The sequence below is a fragment of the Pinus tabuliformis genome, chromosome 2_2 (assembly GCF_031772625.1).
Source record: "Pinus tabuliformis cultivar Carrire ecotype Pingquan chromosome 2_2, CPIR1, whole genome shotgun sequence".
NCBI lineage: Eukaryota > Viridiplantae > Streptophyta > Pinopsida > Pinales > Pinaceae > Pinus > Pinus tabuliformis.
In genome coordinates this window covers 267000954-267011792 of record NC_142300.1, presented here as the reverse complement: position 1 = coordinate 267011792, position 10839 = coordinate 267000954, and positions in this window count along the sequence as shown.

Genomic DNA, 10839 nt, shown 5'->3' with positions numbered 1-10839 from the left:
TCATGGGATCTTGACAACATATAAAATGAGGGCAAAAGGGGATCAATTGGAAATTAGAGAAGATGCCCTCAAAGCTACAAGAAAAGGAAAAAAAAACAAGAGCTTGAAGACACTAGCTATATTTTAAATGGAGAAGAGGTAAACTTCGTTAGGAAGTTGTAAATGGGAATCAACAAATTCAAAGGTAAGCTTCCATTTAAATTTTTTGCTTGTGGAAGTGTTGGACATTGTGTTGCTAAATGTCCATACAAAGACAATCTTGATAAGAAAGAGAAGGGAAAGAACATCTCCAAGAAAAATGTCAAAACGAATTTCTCTAAGAAGAAAAGTTTTATTCTAATGAAGATAGTGAAGATACATCGAATGATAATATAGATGATGATTCATACTAAAAAAATCTCATGGTTCTTGAAGATCAATTGGCTAGTGAATTGGATAATTGTGAAACCGATGATTTAATGAGTGGATTGAAAGAAATTGATAGACTCAAAAATATAAACAAAGACCTGGAAATTAAAGAGAGTAGTATTATTGAAGAAATAACTCTGCTAAAGACTCACCTAGAAGAAACTAAAACAAGAGAGGAAGTTTTGATGAAACAACTCCAAGAGAAAGAGAGGTATTACGAGAAGATGGAATCATAAATTGTGGCCCGAAGGAAAGATTTTGAGAAAACAAAGTCTCAATCAAATTGGAACCTCAAATGGGTAAGGGCATCTGAATCATTAGAGAATATTATTAATGATTAGTGCTCTCCTATAATTAAAATATGTATTAGATCTTTTTTACTCATAATCAAGTAGTTTTAGATCCAACAAGAATAGATCCATAAGGTAATATCAAGGCTCTTAATAAGACTCATCAAAATAAAGATGAATCAAATCACTCATAAGTGATAAAGCAACCAATATTAGAGGCAGGACCAGCCCTTGGGTATAAAAGTTGGTTTAATAGTTATTCTTTTACTTGTGACTTGTTTGGCCATAAGACCACTGAATGCATATCTAGAAAATGGAGTAGACGCAAAAACCATCAAAGATTGAGACCTAGGACTAGTATCAAACAAGCTTCTTATTACATGAAGTGTTATGCATGTCACAATCTTGAACACATGGCCAAATATTCCTGGAAGTATATAATTTTTAAGCCATCCAACCAAACGAAGCAGTTAATTAAAATTTTGAGGAAGAAGGAGCAACATCCAAAGAAGTAGGGGAAGATAGTCCCCACTGCAATGTATTGTACGAAGCATATTTCTAAAAGGATTGCAGATGTGAATATGAGGTGCATAACCTCAAGAGAAGTAGATGGTAGCAATATAGGAACTTTATGACTATCAAGTTTGCAGTGTTACCTTGTTCTTTGGAAAGAGGTGCATGAACTTAGGGGAGTGATACATGAAAATAAGGTTTACACGTGTACTATTTCATTGGTTCAATTTTGTATGCATAATTTTGAAGCTTTGTGTTGAAACCCTTCTGATATGGCAACCGTATGACCCTTATGCATATTCACGATTTGGATGACTCCTAATGTGTTGTTAGATCATTGATTTATGCACATAGGATTTGATATAAGACTTATAAATTATGTCAAGGTGTGGTGATGAAGGATTGAAATATGTTCAAGGGGAGCATCTCATATGGCTCCAGTATTTTAGTGATTTATTATTGGCATTATGATCCCTTACTAGGAAAAAATTCCCATGCACTTATTTGATATTAGTATATTGAAAGGGTTATCATGGTTTGAGGAGTATATAATTATTGCTTGGGATTATGATCTCATGAGTAGAGAATGTGTTGACCCTGATGGTAAGAGGTCAAAATCTGTGATGAGTTCATGAGATGTTGATGGTGTTTCATTGCAAAATCTTATATTGTTTTTGTTGTTGTTAGATCAGTTCCCTTACATTGCCTCTTTGGTGCACTATTTGATTGACCACTCATTAATGGTATTGGTAAGATGGTTGATGTATTAACTCATATGTTGCTAGTGATGGTTTTGTTGCTTGTTGATTTGTTGCTCGAAATGCTATAGAAGTCTTCTTCTATAGGGTTGAGCCTCATGATTGATATGTTGTTGTCACTATGTCGTGACCATATTATGTTTTATATTTTGATGCATTGAGAGATACATTTTGTCCAACATCTATTTTAGAGGTGTCTCAAGTTCAACTATATGTCAAAGTCTTATCTTTTATATCATTGACATAGCCCTTGTCTCAATTTTTTATTGGGTCATTTGATGGAATGATATAACTTGAGTCGACGTAGTCATGAGCCATTGGTTGGTGATAAGCATGCTTATAGAAGATTTATACATATTACAACCATGTATTTACTCCAAGGAGATTTACACTGGTATTGCACATAATTATACACCATTGGCCAAAAGTGGGTTAGTCTCTTACACTTGGCAAGGGGGTTTATTGCAAAGAATCAGAGAGAGTATGATTGCAGCCCTAGTATGTGCTTAGGGGGAGCATTGTTAGCATGAGAGGAATATTGTGCAACTGAGTTGTTTGTTTCACATACTTATCTTGCAAGAGAAACATAGGCTTCTTTCGTAGGATTAGTTTGTGTCAGCTTGATGTTGAGCAGTTCAGGGGGAGTGCCTCTCTCATCCTGGTATTTCCCTTTGCCATTGATGTAAAAAGGGGAGAGAAGGACTTGGTGTTTTGTAGGAAGTTGACATCAATGCCAAAGGGGGAATTCTTGGCATTATGGCTAGTATGTTGGCATTTATGTCAACCTGGATCATGATCTTGTAACACTGTGTCAACTTGGATCATACCACACTCTTCGTGAATAACAGTAATGTTCTAAGAGTATACAGATCTAACTGGAAATATGGAGTCTTATGATGCTTACAAAGGAAGTTGGACAGGTTCTGGAAGCGATGAAGCAATTTGTGAAAGGCTTGGGCAAAGGATCCTGGTAAGATAGTTGAAGAAGTAGACAAATCGCATTGTAATGCACCCTGGAGAGCATGTTACTTGTGTTATAATGCACTTTTTGAGATTAAAGGATGCATTACAGCCTATAGGTAAAGAAAATGTAAAAACCACGGGCAAAACCAATGAATTCCCCATGGATTTCTAGTGCACAATGTCTATTTGATACTATCAAATATTACCTTAGGTTTTCTCATGGTAATGTGAAGGAATAAAGGCTACAAAAAGGCAATGATCTTGATTAGTCAGTGTCAACACTTGGATGAGATCAATTTGGTTTTGGCACGAGTAATCCAAGCAATTGTTTTTGTTGGTTTCATTTTGTTCTGGAATAGGTGTCATGAAGTGTGAATGGATCAATTAGCATTGTGTTAATGACTTTGATCTAAAAATTTTTAATGCTCTGTCTAACAATTGCGGGATTAATTGTATTCACGCATAAGGAGCAGATCTACAATTATTTATCTTCTGAGTGATTGGTTTTTATGTAGGAAGTCTGAAGGTCGTAGACAATAAATTATAGTCACTTATTGGTTGTATATTATTCTTTAATTACTGAAGGGTCATTTTGTTCTGTGCATCTAGTCACCGATGATTCCATTTATGCACTGAGGTCCAAGTTTGTTCTATGCACCACTAAAGGTTTATTCTAGCTTATGCATACCATACTATTGTTGAATCTAATGTGCACCGTACTCTTAGATCTAGCCTATGCAGTTGTCACTGGTTTTGTTGTAGAGATAGATTGAGTTGTTTGGATCGACAAAGACTTATGCTTTATAATAGTCTTGAGAGATTGTTGTGAACATTTTGTAGAGAGTACTGGTTGAATGATCTACATTGTTGGCCCTATATTATTGATCCATTTTTGTTACATTTGAGATACATTTGTATGACAAAGATTGCATGTTAATAGGTTTTTTATAGGGATCAAGAAAAAGGAATATATATAGTATTGTTTCGTTATAGGTTCATGTATGTTGCTGCTTGTTTTTTGATATTGTATGCATAATATCTTGATTTGTTGTTGAAGGTTTGTATTCACAAAGGAGCAAGGCTAGTGTGCCAATGAAGTTGATGAATGTGATGCTTGCTTGTTTTTTAGAACACAAGGATAGTTTCTTATTGCAAAAGTTGAGAGTTGTGTTGATTTCAACACCTTGTTTCATAGGATTGATATAGAGGTTGAGTTAATAGGGCAGAGATCTATATGCAGAGGGGCTAGAATGTAATGTAGCAGGATATACAAGGATAAAATTACTGCTTGGTGATGTAATTGTGCCCCTAACAAAGTTGTTGTGTTTGAAATTAGAGACAAAGGTCGTATGCATAGTTGAGGATAAATATATTTTTGATGATGTTACAATGCTTGCAAACTAATGTGATTGTTGCAAGAGTTTGAGGATCATTACAGAAGCAAGTTTTATGGGATTTTCATCATTTATTACAATGAGAGTTCAATTTTAGAGGATTATGGCAGAGTTCTTGGTTGACACCCTATAGTAGCACCAATGCTTGTATGTTATGTTTGCAATAAATATTGTGATAATAAGTTATGCCTTCATTGAAGTCATATCTTCCATATGTGTCAGCTAAATTGAAAAAGGTGTAGTGTGTTGGTTGATGTATTGAGTCATTAGGTTTTTGTAAAAAGTTTGACATCAGAATATTGATTGATGTATTTGTCTTAAATTGTATAAATAACTCAAAATTTGTAGCTACTGATGAAATCATACTGAACTCAATAGACACAAATTTCTCCTACTTAATCTGCATAAAAGAAAACATACAATAGAAACACATGCAATCATTCAATCACAACGAACACAGTATATTTTTGTTGGGGAACCAAACTAGGAAAAACTCCTCCTCTATTTATATTGTATCATATGAGAATATAGATCTATTACAATGAAAACTTCAATCCTTGAAGCTCGACCTACACTGCAATATTGATATCTGACTCCTGAGTCTACTCTAGAAAATACTTAGCCAAATATAGGCATTCTACTCCTCCTATTTCCTTGCGCAATTCCTGAGGAAATTAGCTCCTAAAGAATAGGAAAAACTCCTATTTTCTTGCAAAATTCCTAAGAGAAAAGCCTCACCTATTAAATGCAAAAATTGTACACTCACTAGTATACAATAATAAATACAATTATGCCTTTTCCCTCCACTCAACTAGGAAATTCGAATTGTGTGCATGACTAGGGCTATTTTTAGTAAATTGACTAGTTAACTGAGAGATCAATGAGTTAACAATAGTTTCAACTACTCAACTAAACTCACACTAACTCTATTCATGGCTAGAGCTCAAATAACTGAGTTTCACTAACTATAAATCCACTAGATTGCTAGATATTCGCAATCAAATCATGCACAACTCTACTTCTTGCCCACAAACTTGAATTAACTAACTTAAATAAGTGACTTGGCCATGTCACTCCTGCTAACCATAATGCAAGTCATCTTGTTGAAGTGGAAATTTGAATTTCATCATTTGACTAAGCCACAAGTCAAATAAAGCCTTTTCTTGCTATAATTTAACACTCCCTCTTAGCAAGACAATGGTTTTGCATAACCCCAATCCTACCCCTTTGTAGGAATGTGTTGTAACACAACTAACACTCCCTCTCAACGTTGTTGTTGATACTGCAACAACTGTAATTGAGTTGCATCCAAAATACTGAATCAATTGTGTCTTTGTGTTGTAACTATCTCATAAGATCTTATTGCATAAACTAACATTGACCCTTTTGCTACTGAATATTGTGGGCCCTTGTAGCAAGGGTAATGATCCATGAGAAGAGTATGCTACAATTGTTTCTCTCATATGGACCCTGCCCAAATCTTTGCAACTCTAAGACTAAGGCTCTAGATCACCCCACCTCACCCCTGGAGGTATAGTTGCATACATGGAAAAATATACCTCTATATTGTAGATATTTTTAACTCAAACACCAATTTGTTTTAATTATCCAATAGAAATATGCTTCATATCTGCCTTCCCTCTACTGAATACCACATCATATCCTTTGTCTTCAAGTACAACTACAAAAAATATTTTTTTCTTCAGACAAGGCACATCCATTACATCCTTTAGGTGAAGATGAGAGCCTAACTCCCTCTTAAAAGTGGCAGTGCCAATCCCTTTGGTATTGTATCTCCCATCACCTCCAATATCTATGGGTAATTATAGGTCCTTCTCCTCTATGCTGCTGAAGAACTCCTTATTTATTGTTATATGAAATGAAGCACCAGAGTCTAAGTACTAGTTACTTTCACTTACTTTACTTGCCACGCAAGCAATGAGGGTGAAATCCAACTTGAATCTGTGATGTGAGAGCATATCCTCCTCTTGCTGCTACAACTTCTTTATTGGATTTATTATGTGGACACTTGGTTGCATAGTGTCCATACTCATCATAGTGAAAGTATTTAATTTTACTCATTTTTTTCTTCTTGCCATGGTTTTGGCTGGATTCTACCTCACCTTGGGCTTTCTTTCCTTTGGTATTATTTCCTTTGAAAACTAGAGCAAATTCTTCTTCCTCATCAATTCTAGATGTGACACCAACTCTAGTGTTTATTTTAATCCCCTCCTGCACCAAGTCAGACCAAAGTCTCTCCCAATTTGGGAGCTTGTCTCTTTCATTAAATGAATATTGATAGTTGTGCCAGGACTTTGGAAGACCAAGGAGTGCTAAGCTCACAAGCTCAGATGGTGGCACAAGTTCTCCTACTCCTCCAATTTCATATCTAACCTGAGTGAATCAAGATAGGTACTGAAATATGGTTTCATTTTTCTGCTTTCGAATGTTCTTCAGATTACCTTTCAATGCCAATTTCCTGGCATCATTGCTACTTTCAAATAACTCTGTAAGGGTTTTCCACATTTCATAAGTATTCTTGCCATGCAAACTCGAAACCACATGGTCTTTGACTCCCTCCAAGATAATCCTCCTAGCTTTTGTTGTGTCTTTCTTCCACTGAGCCAGTTGTTGTGCATCTGATGTTGTTAGTTTTGGAATATCAGTTTGTGTGTACTCCATTGTCATCTAGCACAACTTCCATATTATCTTTCCAAGCACAAAAATTCTAGTTGCCCTCCAATGCATACTCAAGCCTCAATCCATTGAAAGACATTGTTCCTCCACTAAAGAAAATTCTAGTACCACAAATATCCTATTCAAAATTTCTTTGAGAGATGGTCAAGGATCTAGTTTATATGTAGTTTTCATTAACTCTAATACCATGTAGAAATAACTTGAAATTTGTAGTTGCTAATGAAATCAAACTTAAATAAATAAACACAAATTTCTTCTACTCAATCTGCATAAATGAAAACATACAATAGAAACACATGCAATCATTCAATCACAATGAACACAATATTTTTTACTAGGGAACCCAACTGGGAAAAACCCCTCCTCTGTTTGTATTATATCATATGAGAATATAGATCTATTACAATGAAAACTTCAATCCTTGAAGCTCAACCTGCACTACAATACTAATCTCTTTCTCTTGAGTCTTCTCTGGAAAATACTTAGCCAAATCTAGGCCTCTTGCTCCTCCTATTTCCTTGCACAATTCCTGAGGAAATTAGCTCCTAAAGAATAGGAAAAGATCTTATTTTCTTGTGCAATTCCCAAGAGAAAAGCCTCACCTGTTACATGCAAACATTGTACACTCACTAGTATACAATAATAAATACAATTTTGCCTTTTCCCTCCACTCAGCTAGGCAATTCAAATTGCATGCATGAAGAGGGTTATTTTTAGTAAATTGACCAGTTAATTGAGAGATCAATGAGTTAATAATAGTTACAAGTACTCAACTGAACTTGAATTGATTCTATTCATGACTAGATCTCAGATAACTAAGTTTCACTAACTATAACTCCACGAGATTGCTAGAGCTTAGTAATCAAATCATGCACAACTCTACTTCTTGCCCACAAACTTGAATTGACTGACTTAACTAAGTGACTTGGCCATGTCACTCCTGCTAATTGCAACTAAAGTCATCATGTTGAAGTGGAAATTCGAATTTCCTCATTTGACTAAGGCACAAGTCAAATGAAACCTTTTCTTGCCACAATTTAACATAAATTTCCTTGGTGATGCATTGTTGTTGTAAGCTTGATATATGGTGAGCTAATGTAATGTTTGGAAATCAAAGTGCTAGTAGAAGGTTAATAAATGGCGTCGATTGTCAAAGTTTGTCATGATGAGTAGATTGATGATAGATGGGATTGGTTTTGAGCAAAGAGTTTGGCTTTACAATTGACAAAATAAATGAGCTAGGGTTTGATGGTCAAGTGAGCAGATTTATTTGTTGATTAGAGATTTATTGCAGAGGGGTTTTGGTGAAGAAAAATGTTATATGTAGGTAAAGTTTTAAAATATGATGAAACGTTTCCTGCAAGATTTGTGTTTGAGTCAAGTGAATCCAATGTGAAATATTTTGAAACATGGTCCACAAAGGGTCTAAGGGTTAGAGCCTTCAATGAGGGAGTGGTAGCTTCCTTTTGGTGGTAGCCATAAAGTTTGATCAAGGAGTAGTAGCTGGAGAAACAAGAGGAAGTGGTAGACTCCAACAAGTCGGAGCTTGTGTATTGATAAGAGTGTGCGCTAGTGCAAGATTTGATAGAAGATTTTCTTTTTAATAATAAGAAGAAGACAGAGACAACAACAATGATGGTTTTTCCCAGTTGGGATTTCCACCTAATATCTTGTGTCCCTATGTGTTGATGATGTGTCGTACGTCTTTATGATTAAATGACACTCATGCTTAGATCTACTTCATAATGTGTTGAGAATTAAATGATGGTTCAGTTAACATTGTGAAAGAAAAGTAAGATTCCTAATTGCATGAAATATTGATCTCCCCCCCCCCCCCCCCCTTAGTATTTATAACAATCCAAATAGTCCAACTTCATATGTATGATACCAAAAATGAAAATACAACCTAATAACCTCAAGAATACCATTATATATTGCTATAAAAATAATTAACTCCCAGAAAAGTACAATATAAGCCACACATAATTGTTGATAAGAGACATCAATTTTATGATAGTTTAAAATATGAGATTTTAACTAGGCCCAAGAGTTATGAAGATATTTTATTCGTTATCCTTCCTTAGATCCAAGTCCAAGCCAACTTTTGAGAGACAGTTTGCTTCTTGATTTTTGGTCCCATAAACATTATCAAAATTAATATGAGTAAAGGATGATATAATCTATTTAATGTTTTGGAAGTGAGACAAGAGGGAGTAATTTTATAAACTTGATAATCATTTCATCCAATTTATGACAATCAGTGAGTCTCAATAGATATAAAGATGAGTTAACCCTTGTTTATGTGTAAGATGAAGTAGTAATTTTAGAGCTAATAATTTTGTAAAATTATTTTTCGTTGAACCAATGTCAGTAGAAAGTGTGATATTGTGGAGTTGAGAGAGAAAAGGGATTCCCCCAACACCACCTTGAGGGGGGTTTGCTTGTGGTTCTCCATCAAAGAAAGACCAACGGGTTGTTGGTTTGGATAATTGATAGAGGAATAGTAAGGTGTGGTTGAGTGTTCTGATCTTATCGAAAGGAGTAAAAAATGGCCAAGCTCTAAATAATGATTTTGAGGAAAGAAGGATCCGAAATTTAAAAAATGGTATGAGTCCTATCTAACAAGACCCTCCACGCAACTATTAGAGGAAGGGCTTTGTATTCTTTTTTGTGATGTGTAGAAAAGCATTTTTTAAGACTTCTTCATTTGTAAGTCCTAGCTAAACATATAAGTTATCTTCAATTTTACAAATTTCATAGAGCACATTTATTGGGAGCATGAAAGGAATGCTTCTAGACATTATCCCAAGTAGGGCCTTCTTGTGTAGAATAAACCGCATAAAGAGTTTTCCTTTTGGAGGACGTTTCAATTTCCATAGTTTCCTCCTCCACTAGGGATTAGGAGGATGTTAATTTTCCTCAGCAAGATAGATGTAACCACATTCTAAAGAGTATCCCCAAGAGGGATCATGGGCTCTAATAAGTTGATCTGACTAATCTATGAGGGAAATAAAGGAAGTTTTTAGGGCACATATGTAATTTTCCCAAGCCATAACGTGGTCCCCTTCCAACTGAAAGTATGTAAAAGAAAAATAGTGTTGTTAACCCTATATATAATCTATGTTGGAGATTTGGTTGAGAAAGACAAATTATTCTATGTTTACCTTTTGAGTTAATTGATCAAGTAGAATGTCATCATATTGGTTTCCTATTCAAGTATATTTTTCAATAAGGACCTTTGAACCATCTCCAACCTTCCATCATAAACCTCGACCAATGAGAGGGAAACACTGAATAATGGTCATTGGAAAGTTTTGCTACTAGTAACACCCCTTTTATTTTTTGAATTAAAATTACAACTTAATTGAAATTGTGGCCTTCATCACTATATCATCACAAATAATATTTATTAGTTATTATTATTTTTTAAAATTTATAATAAAAATATATATTGAAGAACAAAACATGTTAGATTGAAGAAGAAAACATGTTTTTTTTTCCAAAGAAAAAGACATATTTTTAAAAGGAAAAAAACTACCTTTTTAGGGAAAAAACATTGTTTTTGGGGGAAAATGAAAAAAGTAATAAAATATAAAGGAAATAAGTAAAAATAAATATCAAATTAGGGATAGGGTTTTGTTGTCACTCCTAGAGACAGCCTCTGGGTTGATAGGAGACCAGTTCTTAGGACATCTTAATCAGTGTTGTCAAATTTTACTTAAGGACTTGTAGCACCATAGTTTTTTGTAAGTAATTCAAATAGGATTGGTTCATAACCATTCATAAAGATACAATGTATGAACCCACACACACATG